This window comes from Euleptes europaea, chromosome 18 (genome assembly GCF_029931775.1).
Source record: "Euleptes europaea isolate rEulEur1 chromosome 18, rEulEur1.hap1, whole genome shotgun sequence".
NCBI classification, from domain to species: domain Eukaryota; kingdom Metazoa; phylum Chordata; class Lepidosauria; order Squamata; family Sphaerodactylidae; genus Euleptes; species Euleptes europaea.
In genome coordinates this window covers 28,787,619-28,801,673 of record NC_079329.1, presented here as the reverse complement: position 1 = coordinate 28,801,673, position 14,055 = coordinate 28,787,619, and the positions used below count along the sequence as shown (strand labels likewise).

The 14,055-nt window shown below is 48.4% G+C and overlaps 1 protein-coding gene across 1 annotated transcript in view; it reads right to left on the bottom strand.

Moving 5' to 3' along the window:
* The window catches only part of ASIC2 (acid sensing ion channel subunit 2), a 543,783-nt gene that overhangs the window by 465,511 nt on the left and 64,217 nt on the right, over positions 1-14,055 (bottom strand). The gene's annotated exons all lie outside the window — the stretch shown is intronic.

Below are 14,055 nucleotides of genomic sequence, written 5' to 3'. Positions count from 1 at the left end.
AGGGAGAGACTGTGGAAAAGCTAGGGTGAATTTCTGGGTGTCAGAAGACTGCAAGAGCAGTAAGACCAGAAAAAAGGGCAGCAACTCTACTTCATGGTGTACAAGCCTAGAAACCCTCCTTGTAGAGATTAAGTCCAATTCCCTACGTCGGACCCCAGTCCATCCACTCTCCTTCCTATCCCTGGTGCTTATGTGTACAAGCAATCACACACAATCTTCCAAATGCTTTTTAAAAAAATAACACCATAAATGTGCACAGAATGGACTCTTCGTTGAACAACAGTTAGAAGGAACCGAGAGCAATCCAGGCATTGAATGATCACTAGAGTTAAGAAATTATTTCATGCTTCCTGATAGGAGGTCCCAGGTGCACCTTTTTACAAGAATTGAGGGGAAAGGAGCAGGACTGTGCAAAAAAAAAAATTCTGTAAATTTCGGGTTCAGGTTTATTGGGCCCGATTTTTTTCGGGAAACCTGAAATAAGCTGAATACCCATACCAGTAAATATGGGCACTCGGCTTATTATCGGGTTTCCTGAAAAAATCCCCCCCCCCGGGGGGGAGTCATTTTTCAAGTTAAAACCCCCAAATTCACAGTGTACCTTGAAGGGACTCTCCTTGCACGAACCCCAAAGTTTGGTGAAGATTGGGTCAGGGGTCCAATTTTATGGGGTTCGGAAGGGGTCCCCCTTCCTCATAGAGAAACATTGCTGAGTTTGCTATGATTCTCTATGGAGGAGGGGGGCAACCCCTTCTGGATCCCACAAAATCGGACCCTCTGACCCAATCTTCACAAAACTTCAGGGGCTGTCAAAGGAGAGTCCATTCAAGCTACACTGTGAATTTGGGGGCTCTACCTTGAAAAATGCCTCCCAGGACCTGAAAATCCTTTCCGGAATTGCCTATTCAGCTTTAGCTTTCTCCCCGGGTTTGTGCATTTGGTAAACCTAAACTGGTAATTTACCGAAATGGCTAATTTCGGGTTTATTTTTTGTTCGGGTTTATTGATAAGCACAAGCCTAGAAAGGACTTATGGGTTTGTTTTCAACAACTGTTTCCTATGGAAGTACACGGACAGTGAAATTTCTCAAAACAGCGTCAGTCCCCATCAGTAACAGCAGTCCCATCTTAGCCTGCCAGCTCAGCCACCTGCCAAATCAAGATACCTGTAGCAAGCTGCATCCAAAACTGTTCCTTTCTTCCCTCTCTTGCTACATATATACCAAATGCAGGATCCTGTCACATAGGTGGAACCTGCCATCCGAGGTGAACAAGGCAATTCATGGAACCTGCCATCCGAGGTGTACAAGGCAACTGCTTCAAGGCATGTGCAGGGCAGCCTGTCAGGAATCACAGCATCTTTACATGGGGACTTCTCACCAGCATGATTGGCAGCTCAAAAAAAGGGCTACCGCCAACTGCACAAATTGTCACCACACAATTGTTCAAATAATCAGTGCCACAGCTAGGGCTGCCAACCTTCAGGTGGGGGCTGGTATTCTCCCAAAATTGAGATTGATCTCAAAACTACAGACATCAGTTCCTCTTGAGAAAATAGCAACTTCAGAGGGTGGACTCATCACAACCCTGCTGAGCTCCTTCCCTTCCTCAGACTCTGCTCTCCTGAGGCTCTGCCCACACAGTTCCAAGAATTTACAAACCTGGAGTTGACAACCTTAGGCAGCCAAGCCAGGCTGTGGGTCCTAGGCTTGTAAGCCATGCATTCTGGGTTTTTAATTCATAGAACCATAGAGTTGGAAGGGGCCATACAGCCCATCTAGTCCAACCTCCACTCAATGCAGGGTCAGCCTAGCGCATCTTAGACAAGTGTTTATACAGCTGCTACTCACCACCTCCCTAGGCATCCAATTCCACTGTTGAACTACTCTCATTGTAAAAATAAAACATAAAAAAATTGTTCTAATATCCACTGTACCTTTCTGCCTGTAATTTAAACCCATTATTGCAAGTCCTAACCTCTGCTGCCAACAGGAACAGCTCCCTGCCCTCCTCTAGGTGACAGCCCTTCAAATACTTAAAGGGAGCAATCATATCCCCCTTCAACCTCCTCTTTTCCAGACTAAGCATACCCAGGTCCCTCAGCCTTTCCTCATAGGGCTTGGTCTCCAGGCCCCTGATCATCCTTGTCTCTCTCCTCTGCACCCATTCCATTCTGTCTACATCCTTTTTGAAGCAAAGGCTCCAGAACTGCACACAGTACTCCAAGTGCGGCCTGACCAATGCATCGTACAGTGGGGCTATGACATCTTGGGATTCGGATGTTATGCCTCTGTAGATACACCCCAAGATCATATTAGCCTTTTTTTGCTGCTGCATCACACTGGCTGCTCATGTTTAGCTTACAGTTCACCCATACCCAAGGTCTTGTTCACACACGCTACCCAGAAGTGTATCCCCCATCCAGCATGTGTGTTTCTCATTTTTGTTTTGTCCTTGTTGAACTGCATCTGGTTCACATCCACCCACTTTTCCAGTGTGTTCAGATCTCATTGAATTCTATCATCTGGCGCGTTCAATACTCCTCCCAATTTGGTGTCATCTGCAAATTTAATGAGTAGTTCCTCCACCCCCTCATCCTGATAGAAGTCTTAGGAGAGGTGAATGAAATGGTGAGGTGGAAGGGATGTTTAATAGGGATCTACAACCTGTATTTCTACTCAAAACCGCTCAAGTCTCTTTCCCCTCCACAGGCGTCTAGGCTCATGTTTGCAAGGGTCAACATGTGCATGCTACCCCACAGGAGGAGGGGAGATGGCACAGACAGACAGCAAATAAAAGAGCCTGCCTTCCTTTGCTTCCTCCCAAAGCTGTTTCACCATTATCAAAGAGGCTGTAGAGGTTTTTAATAATCAGGGTACCATCTAGTTTGCGCAGCCGGAGCCCATGGTTCGCTTTGCCCGTTTCTGGAAATGATTACCCCTTAAGCAGCATACCTATGTATATGCAGGACAACACAGGGCTTATTAAAATATTTTATAGGATGCATCAAGAAGAGCGGCTCCTCCTGTCCCCGCGCACCCCCCCCCCCACACACACACACAAACAACCTCCCAGTCAAATGCAATCACTGGCAAGAAACCAACCCACGCCCAGAGCTGATTTGTTGGCCCGCTTTTCCATTTCCTCCATCGGCACAGAGGAGGTGAACTCAGCCTACCCTTCCCTGCTGTTTTACAAACGCTTTCCTCTCCCCCCACCCCCGACAACCTGTCAGATCCGCTCAAGGGACTGCAGGCTTATAAAGCCAACCCCATTAGAAAGGCCGCGGACGGCTCCTGCAAATGATACAACAGAGACGTGTTGCAAATCAGTGGCTGATTAGGTGTGGGATCTAGATCCGGAACGCTACGATTTGAGGAGAACTGGCCCGTGCAGCATGAGAAATAGCTGTGTCCATTCCACCCCCCCAGCCTCGGATAGTGAGGAGAAACAATTCGACATGCGTTGGGTCGAACCCAGTCATTAGTGGAAGGCTTCCAGGTTAAGCCCCCGTGGTGCTGCACAAAACTAGAGGTTGCATCCTAATGAGGCTGCAGCTCAGGCAATAAAACGGCGATAAGTTTCCTCCTGCAGAGGAAAGGAGAAGCCGGAGGGACACCTGGCCCTCAACTACGTCTCATTCCCAGCTAAAAGCTCCCATTTGCAGAGAGGGGGAGCCGCTCTACCCACCCTCTGGCCTGCTTGAAAGGTTGCCCAATTTCAGCATTTGGCCCTAAGGGAGCTCTCTCGGCATTTTTTTAACTAGTTATCAGATGGAAGGGGGGCAAATCAGATTGGATGTGGGGCTAGATAGGGAATAGGATTGCCAACCTCCAGGAGGGGCTGTGGCTCAGTGGTAGAGCATCTGCTTGGCATGCAGAAGGTCCCAGGTTCAATATCTGGCATCTCCAGTTAAAGTGACCAGGCAAGTAGGTGATGTGAAATACCTGAGACCCTGGAGAGCCACTGCCAGTCTGAGTAGACAGTACTGACTTTGATGGACCAAGGGTCTGATTCAGTATAAGGCAGCTTCATGTGTTCAAGGTACTAGCTGGAGATCTCCTACTATTACAGCTGATCTCCAGCCGATAGAGATCAGTTCACCTGAAGAAAATAGCTACTTTGGCAATTGGACTCTATGGCATTGAAGTCCCTCCCCAAACCTCTCCTTCCTCAGGCTCCGCCCCAAAAACCTCCCACTGGTGGCGAAGAGGGACATGGCAACCCTAGTAGGGAATACTTCCAAGTAGGGAATAGAGTTCTCCCAGAATTACAGCTAATCTCCAAGCTACAGAGATAAATTCCTCTGGGGAAAAACACCTCTGGGGAGAATGGACTAGATGGCATTCCCATCCCTGCTGAGCCTCCTCCCCAACTAATGCAGTTGACAAACCTCTGTGGGCCCAGGGCTTAACCCTTCCACCATGCCCTATCTAAATGGCTCCAGGGAACTGGTATTGGAAGAAGAGTTGGTTTTTATATGCCGACTTTCTCTAACACATAAGGGAGAATCAAACCGGTTTACAATCACCTTTCCCTCCCCTGTGAGGTAGGTGGGGCTGAGAGAGCTGTGACTAGCTCAAGGTCACCAAGATGGCTTCATGTGTAGGAGTAGGGAAACCAACCCGGTTCACCAGATTAGCGTCTGCCACTCATGTGGAGGAGTGGGGAATCAAACCCGGTGCTCCAGATTAGAGTCCACCACTTCAAACCACCATACTTAACCACTACACCACGCTGGCAAAGAGAGATTCCCTTGGTACCTTTTAGATTGGGAAATCAGTGCAGAGAAGAGATAGCCTGAATCAGAGGCCTCATACCTGATATGCGTATAAAGTGCTATCAAGTCACAGCTGACTTTTAGCGACCCCAGCAAGGAGCTTTCAAGGCAAGTGAGAAGCAGAGGTGGTTTGCCGTTGCCTTCTTCTGCAGAGCCTTCCTTGGAGGTCTCCCTTTCAAGTAGTGACCCTGCTTAGCTTCCGAGATCTGATGAGATGGAATAATACTATGCTGCCTTCCTTTCTGTCCATACCTAACAATTAAGTTTAAAAGAATGCTGAGTGTTCCAGACATCAGGGTCTTACTATCCTTTCTAGTTCAGCCCTTACAAACAGGATTGGGGGCTAATTCTCAAGGGCAGCAGGTAAAAGTCTCAGGGGCCGCAGCTGACCCACAATCTTAATGGGTTTTTCTAAATCTTCTATGTATCCCTGTTTAGGATAATAATTGTGCTGTAAATTGGAGGTGAGAAGGAATGATCTAGCATGAACAACTCAACTACATTTTACATTTAATGCATAGTTAATTACCACGCGCTTTTTAATTGAGTGTTGCGAACAGTCCATCTCTTCAAAACCGAATGTGACAAAACACATATGGCACAAATGCAACAATACCATATGGTACAATTCCTAGCTGCGTATGGAATTAATTAATTAATACTGCTATTCAAGATGACATCACAAGATCCCACCTGATGACATCACTGGACCCACCCTCACCCATGACATCCCATGTGACCTCCAGGTTTGCCAGGTGCATGCCTGGAACCCCAAGAGACTTGGCCGGGGGGGGGGGGGCACGGCTGAAAAAGATGCCAGCATGAGCTGAAACCTGGAAGTGACATCACTGACACTCTAGAATTTCACCCAACCTCTATGGAAACAAACATAGAGAGCTGGAAGATTCCTAGAGTGTTGCCGGAACCCAAAAATGACATTGATTCGGTTTCTGATATCCTTCCCCCCTCCCCCATTTCCTCCCTCCCACTGGTCAATTCAGCACGAACTTAGAGACATCACTTGATCCCATCCATGGTAAGTACACTTGCTGGGGCCCCTGCATCCCAACCATATGATTCAGTGGGTAAAGCCTGGCACAGATTGAGTGGAGCCTATTTACCTGGCATGGATTACCTGGGAAATGACAGCATTCAATTTGTGGACAGTTAGAGGTGCTAGGGCCCCACTGATGTGAGATTCTTCTCTTTCCTACCTCTACAGTTACTCTATGGCTGAAGAAACACATGTTTATCACAGCCAGTTCACTTGTGGCAATATTCACCACAGGCAACAACCCAGAGAAGATTCTATAAAATGGAAAATGATGTTATAAACTAGCGCGTACACAATGCCATCAATGTACATAGCAAAATATTGTCGAAGGCTTTCACGGTCAGAGTTCATTGGTTCTTGTAGGAGAGACACTGTCCTTCAGTGTTACTCCTCTGAAGATGCCTGCCACAGTTGCTGGCGAAACGTCAGGAAAGAAAATTCCAAGACCACGGTTACACAGCCCGGATAACCTACAAGAGCCAATGTACATAGCATTTTACAGAAATGCATAATCAGAAAGAAGGCCCCTGCCTCTAGGAAGTTACAATCTAAAATGTCAACAATGGGAGAAACGAGAATTGGGGTGGGAAGGGTGAGGCACAGGCAGAGGGAAGGAATAAGAGGAAGTCTTTTATCAGATGCCATACAAATGACTAGGAGCCGATTCACACATGGCAGAGTCCATGTTGCACACCTGTGGCCACCGCAAGGACTTTGGGTCAGACACGTGCCTTGGGTTCCACACAGGGAGCTCAATTCTCAGGCATGCATGAGCTCACTTCACATCTGGACAGTGGCATGTAAGCAGAAGAGGCTTCAACTCCCCCCTCCCCCTTTTCCAAGCTGAAATGGCCCCAGGGAGCCACTGTTTGCCCTGCTGGGGAACTTTACATATAGCTATACCAGTATACATGCAGTTCCCTGTATGCAAATAGGCCCCAGGCCATTTAAAGTTGGGGAAACAGTGCAGGAAAGGCTGAAATCCCTATAGTTCGTGTGCCATGGTACTGGTCTGAATCAGGCTTGCTCACACCTGAGAATTAAGCTCCCAGAACACATCTGTAAAAAGTCCACGTGGGGGGATACACAGACTTTGCAGTGTATTAATCAGCTCTAGTTGGCAGACAGGTAAGTTAGAAATACAAAAATTGTGGACTAGCAGCTTGTGCAGACTTATCTGCAAGTAGAGTTGCCAGCCATAGTGTGCTGGGGGGCAGGGAGAATGTCTTTGGCATCGCCCCAACACATAACATGACTTCTGGCAAAATAACAGAATTAATGTCACCATGCCAGGGTGAAGCTCCAAGAGTCACACAAAACTCTATAGTTGAACCATATCTTAAACCATAGAATTTTGGGTAAATCTTAAGAGTATGGTCCTAGTGCATTGAAATCACTTTCTTTTTTTGCTGGAAGAGCCCCCTGTGTTTTTCACCTGCTGGCCTGTTAAGCAGCAACGGGGAACAGTGGGGGGCCAGTCAGAAGGTCTCCCACTATGGAATGCCGGGATTCCCCCTTCCTGCAAAGTTCAATCAACTCCAATACATGGGCTATTGCATCTTCTCTCAAACCCCTCTCTGTCCTGGAGTCTAAATTTATTCTCATTTGTTCCTACAGGGTTCTTGAAGGGCAAGCACACAGCTTGCATGATTTCGTTCTTCTGCTTCTTTTTGACTTAAGTATTCATTTTAAATTTCCTTTTTCGCCTGCTTCATCAGTTTTGCCGAGTTTCTGTTTTGAAGTGTATTAAAAGCAGGAATGGGGGGGGGGGAGAAAACTCCACAGCTGTTTCTGCATGGGGATTCCCTCCCCACCCCCCACAGTGTGAAGCCCCTGCAGTAAAGGGGCACGTCCAAACAATGTCATACCAATCTGGGCACAACTTGTCTAGCTCCTGTCTCTTTCCCCCCCCCCTTTATTCCAGAGAAATCATAAACCTCATTTTCTCTCATTTAGAAATTTCAGGGTGGCTGCGGGCAGAAAATCTGTTTGGACCCTACCCTGCAGCAACTATAGGGAAGGGGTATAGCTAGGCTCTCTTTTCTAAATGGTGTGGTGCAGCTCATCATTCCCATTATAGGGGAAAGAAACCCCCTTGAAAGGATTTCTTTCCCCCTTTCCCTGCTGAGCTGCATTGTAATGATACAGCATTTCTTGGTGGAGGCGGGGCTTGGGGATTCTGGCAAAATTGCTGTTGCATCTACCCTTTTGCGTAAGCACGCCAAGGAAGAAGAATGAGCAGGGATGAGGACGGCAGTGAGCAGCATGGGAATGGGATGTGTGTGGATGACACTCCTGCCTGCCCTCATGCCTTCTGCTGCTATTGCTGGTGTGGCAGGGTTGCCAGCTCCAGGTTGGGAAATACCTGGAGAGTTTGGGGGTGGAGCCTGGGGAGGGCAAAGTCTGGGGAGGGGAAGGACCAATAGGGTATAATGCCTTAGAGTCCACCTTCCAAAGCAGACGTTTTCTCCAGGGGAACTGATCTCTGTCACCTGGATATCAGTTGTAATAGTGGGAGATCTCCAACCACCACCTGGCACTGCTATTTTATCCAAGGCCTCGCCAGCCTGCTCGTGGAAGAGACCCTGTTTATCAAATGGCATGTCTTCAACCTTAGCCTTGGCATCAGGTGCCAAGTTCAAAGAACGCAGCCATGAATGGTGCCATAATGCAATTGTGGAGGCAATGGATCTACTTGCCGCATCCGCCACATGTCAAGCAGCATTAAGCTGGTGTCTACCCAGCCTGTAGCCCTTGCCTTGTAAGTCCTTTCCTACAGACCTTTTTTCTTCAGGAAGGAGGTCAATTAACTGTTGGAAACCCTCCCATAAAAACATCTGATACCTGCCTATCATGGCAGAAAAGCTGGCCATCCTTAGGGCCAATGCCCCAGAAGAGTATACCTTTCTAACAAGGGTATCAAGTTTCCTCCCCTCCTTGTCCGAAGGAGAGGACTGGGAGACTGACTTGTTTTTGGAGGCACACACCTATGTAACCAAAGAGTTTGCCGGGGTGGTGGTGATACAAGAACTCTGCTCCCAACTCTTTTACCCTGTACAGGTTTTCAATTTTCTTTACAGAAGGTAAGGCTAAAGCTGGCCTAGCCCAGATAGCCTGGGCGATATCCAGCAACCCTTTCACCATGGGAAGGTGAATTGGGGAAGATTTGGCTGCACAGAGGACGTCTATAATCAGGTCGACAGGTTTAGGCTCTGCCACCCCAACTCAACCCCCAGGGATCTCACCATGCGAATCATCTGGTCATTACACAATTTAGGATCTTCCGTGGGGAAGATTGGGGAGGGGTCCCCCACGGTGTCATCAGGAGAGGGCATCGAGGTAGATTCAGAGTCTTTATCCGAGTCCACATCCTTCTCGCCCTCCTCCTCCCAGTCAGATGGGTACCCATGTCCAAAGTCCCAAGCTGACCTCTGAGCAGCCGAGGTAGAGGGCCTGGGCGAAGCTTCACGAGTCCCATGATGGCACGAGGCTTTGGTCGAAGGAGACCACTGGCCCCAATCATAGCCCATTGGAGGTTGGTGGGGGCAACAAGGCCAATACTGATGATGGTGGCCCCATTGGGTGTAAGGCATGCCACCCGATGGGTCCCCTGAGCCTGGATACAAGTCCCGCATGGGGATGTCGAGATCTCCGTCCTCTGATGAAGAAAAACAGATCGTCTCCATCTGCTGTGGCTGAGCTGCAATCGCCTCCGAGCTTTGATGTCGCAGTGACGTCGGAGGTGAACGGCCCCTCAGTTCCGATGACTGGTGCCGTGGGGAATCACCCGGGGTCGACCCTCGGCGCCGGTGCAACTTCGAGCGGCGCCACTGATCACGCTTCGGCAGTGATCTAGATGGCGCTCGGCTCCGATGCAGAGGAGATGCCGGTCCCGCTTCTTTAGCAGTATCACCGCCATGGCTCGAGGACGTCTTTTCGCCCTTATCCTTCTTCGGTGCCGATTTATCCTCTGGCGGCTAAAGGTGTTTGGTCTTTTTCTTGGCTTTTTTGCCAGATGGCTCAGACATCGCCCGTTTATCGGAGGGCTTGTCTTGAGATGGGCCTGGCTCTTGCGGCAGAATCGAAGCCACCGACGGCGCCTTCGGTTTGGTAGGTTGGGCCACTTTATCCAACACCTTCAAGGTCTTTTCCCATAGGGAGGCTTTAAGGCGGGCAGCTTGTTCCTGCCAGGTTTTGGGCATGAATAGGCCACACGCCTTACATGAGGCGGGGATGTGGCCTTTGCCGAGGCAAAAGAGGCAGTCCTCATGCTCATCGAATTCCCTTATGGAGAATTCACGAAGCTCACCGATCCAAGTCCTTACTCCACGGTAGCAGAGAAAGAAATGAGGGAGGAGCGCTCCCCCTTCCCTTTGTCAAGAGTCCATTTGGGTGGGAAGAGCTGTTAGGCTCAGACACGGAGCGAGGGGAGGGAGGGATAAGCGCTCTTAAAGATATATACCTCGCTAGAAGCTTGCTAAAAATCTCCGCGGCCGGCCTGCGCAAGCGCATTTCCCATGTGGGACTGCACAGAAGCCACGAAGATGAACCAGCCCGTCCAGAGCAAACCAGCAGAGCAGGCTGGATGCACCTAACCGGAGAAATGGTCCATGAGGCAACTGGTGATGTGCTTGATGAATCCCCCACCTTTCTGCATTCCTTGTCTTGCATAGTCCCCTTCCTAGCCAGCATTTTGCCTTTTAAAACATTATGTTTTGTGGGGGGTTTTACTCAGATAAACTACTACAAAATAATAATGTTATTACTCCCCACCCACCCCGAACTCATTTCTTCCCAGCAAAAAGTTGTATTCAACCCAAACATTGTATTCAGCCCTTTAAAGTAGTTATCTTTTTTCTTTGCACTACTGCCTGCTTATTTATATTGATTTAGATTGGCCCAGGCTAGCCTGATCTTGTCAGATCTCAGAAGCTAAGCAGGGCCAGCCCTGGTTAGTATTTGGATGGGAGACCACCAAGGAAGACCAGGGTTGCTGTGCAGAGGAAGGCACTGGCAAACCACCTCTGTTAGTCTCTTGCCATGAAAACCCCAAAAAGGGGTCGCCATAAATCGGCTGCGACTTTACACACACACACACAGATTGGTGCAACGGCCATTTGCCCTGACCTGGATTGCCCAGGTTAGCCTGATCTTGGAAGCTAAGTAGGGTCAGCCCTTGTTAGTATTTGGATGTGAGGCCATCATGGAAGTCCAAGGTTGCTACGCAGCTGCAGGCAATGGCAAACCACCTCTGAATGTCTCTTGCCTTGAAAATCCTATGAGGGGACACCATCAGTTGGCAGTGACTTTATGGCACTTTCCATCCATCATAGGGGGGTGGCTGGAGATCTTCTAGGGTTACAACTGACCTCCAGGTGATAAGAGATCAGTTCACCTGGAGAAAACAGCCACTTTGGAGGGTGCATTAGTGAGTATATTTTTTAAAAGGCATACACAAGATGTATAACTGGATGCACCATATTTAGGAACCCCAGAACGAGTTTTCAGTGCTAGGCTTCAGCTGTGCAACATGGGAAGAAAAAAAAGATTGTCTCAGAGAACGTGCTAATGCACTTCAGGCTTAAGCGGCAGGAGGGTAGATTCAGTTGAACATTAGGAGAAATGTCCTAATGGTGAGAGCAGTGAAATAATGGAACCAATAATCAGACAGCACTCTTGCGCCAGAAGGCTTAAAGGAAAGACTAGGCAGTAATGTTCTACCTTTGGATTTCTAACATTGGGGGGAGGGGACTGGAGGTCCTATAAAAGGTCCCCTGTGCAAGCACCGGGTCATTGCTGATCCAGGGGGTGAAGTTACATCCCAATGTTTACTAGGCAGACTTTGTTCACGGGGTGGTTTGCCAGTGCCTTCCCCAGTCATCTTCCCTTAACCCCCAGCAAGCTGGGTACTCATTTTACCGACCTTGGAAGGATGGAAGGCTGAGTCAACCTTGAGCCGACTACCTGAAACCGACTTCCGTCGGGTTCGAACTCAGGTTGTGAGCAGAGTACTGCAGCTTACCACTCTGCACCACGGGGCTCTTGGAGGTCCTATAAGACCTCTTCCAACTCTAAGACTCAAAGTCACGGATCCCTCCTCCTGCAGCCTCCTTTCAATTGTAAGGCTCACCTCAGAAACAGGTGGATGAAGGAAGGGGTGCCTCTGAGCACATACAGAAATTGAATGGTCTGTGGGCTCAGCCCTGGAGTTGTAAAGAATGTTAAAAAAGGGCTCCTGAGCACACGGTTGAAGAAGGGATTGGGGGAAACTCTCTAGGTCAAGAGGGCAAAATGTTCAATCAAGTCTTATTTTAATGTAAGCACCAGCTGGTTTCTCAGTACCACAAAACCCAACAGAGAAAGAGAGAGGAAAAGGAGACGGCGACTGGCTGAAATCTCTGCAGTGTACAAGAAATAATTTAAACCAGAGAGTAGAGAGAAGAGAAGAAGAGTTAGTTTTTAATATGCCGATTTTCTCTACCACTTAAGGAAGAATCAAACCGGCTTACAATCACCTTCCCTTCCCCTCCCCACAACAGACACCCTGTGAGGTGGGTGAGGTTGAGAGAGTGTGACTAGCCCAAGGTCACCCAACTAGCTTCATGTGGAGGAGTGGGGAATCAAACCCGGCTCTCCAGATCAGAGTCCACCGCTCCAAACCATGGTGAATCCTGTTTTCCATTAAATGGGTTGGTCATGGTTCATGTGAAGTAACTGCCATGGGTACCCCTGAGCATGTCCAGAGTATATTTCTCCACCAAAACTATGTAATGAGAGCTTTTAAAAAATGAGGTGTTATTGAGTTCAAGCCTACCTGGGACCACACACACTGGTCTTGAAGCATTAGTATCAGTGAACACTGCTTCAAGACCCGTGTGTGTGATTCCAGGTAGGTTTGAACCCAAGAACATCTCATTTTAAAAAAAAGCTCTCATTGCAGACGCCATCTCCCATGGCTCTAGTGCATTAGTCCCCAACATGGCGACTGCTGCTGTGCTTCCTGGCACCCACTTGCTTCTTCTCCAAAGCACCTCTTCTCTAAAGCGAACAGCCAACCCTGGTTTTTCTCCACCAGTGGAGTAAGAGATAATTTAGAAAAGCCCAGGAGGCATCCCCTTTGCGCCTACAGGGAATCATAGAATCATAGAAAGGACCACCAGGGTCATCTAGTCCAACCCCCTGCACAATGCAGGAAATTCACAACTACAACCCACACACACCCCCAGTGACCCCTACATGCCCAGAAGATGGCCAAGATGCCCTCCCTCTCATGATCTGCTTAAGGTCATAGAATCAGCATTGCTGACAGATGGCCATCTGCTTAAAAACCTCCAGGGAAGGAGCGCTTAACACCTCCTGAAGAAAGCCTGTTCCACTGAGGAACTGCTCTGTCAGAAAATTCCTCCTAATGTCTAGACGGAAACTCTTTTGATTTAATTTCAACCCTTTGGTTCTGGTCCGACCTTCGGGGGCAACAGAAAACAACTCGGCGCCATCCCCTATATGACAGCCCTTCAAGTACTTGAAGATGGTTATCATATCACCTCTCAGTCTTCTCCTCTTCAGGATGAACATACCCAGCAACTTCAAACACAAATTTGGAATCAGTGGTATCCATTATAGAGCCTTCCAACATTTTGTGCTTGCCCCCAGCCCAATACCTGATCTCAAAATGTGAACAATGTGCCCAGCAGTTCAACAAGGCTGGGGACCCCTGTCCTCACTAAATCCAGGGGTGCTTTTTGAACCCCAGAAAATGCAGCTTCTTGGATTCTGTGTTCTTCAACATCATGTTATCTTAAGTCATAAAAGACACATGCTTCCCAGGTTCTTGTTACCATGTCAACAGAGCCACATGGCTGCTTTCCCTGGATATGGGATGTTACATTCTCACCCTTGTGCTGGCACCAGGTAATAGGATCACAGCCTTAGAAGGGGGAAAGGATGTTCTATTTACACAAGTAAGGTTTTGCCACTTCACAGATGGTTCTTTCCTGGAAGTCCACATTGGAGAGGGGCTCAGTGGTAGAGTATCTGTTTGGCATGCAGAAGGTCTCAGGCATCTCCCTGGCACCTCCAGTTTAAAGGATCATGTAGTAGGTGATGAGGAAGACCTCAGCCTGAGATCCTGGAGAGCCGCTGTCAGTCTAAGCAAACAATACTGACCTTGATAAACCAAGGGTCTGTTTCAATTTGAGGCAGCTTCATGTGTTCAGCCTCCA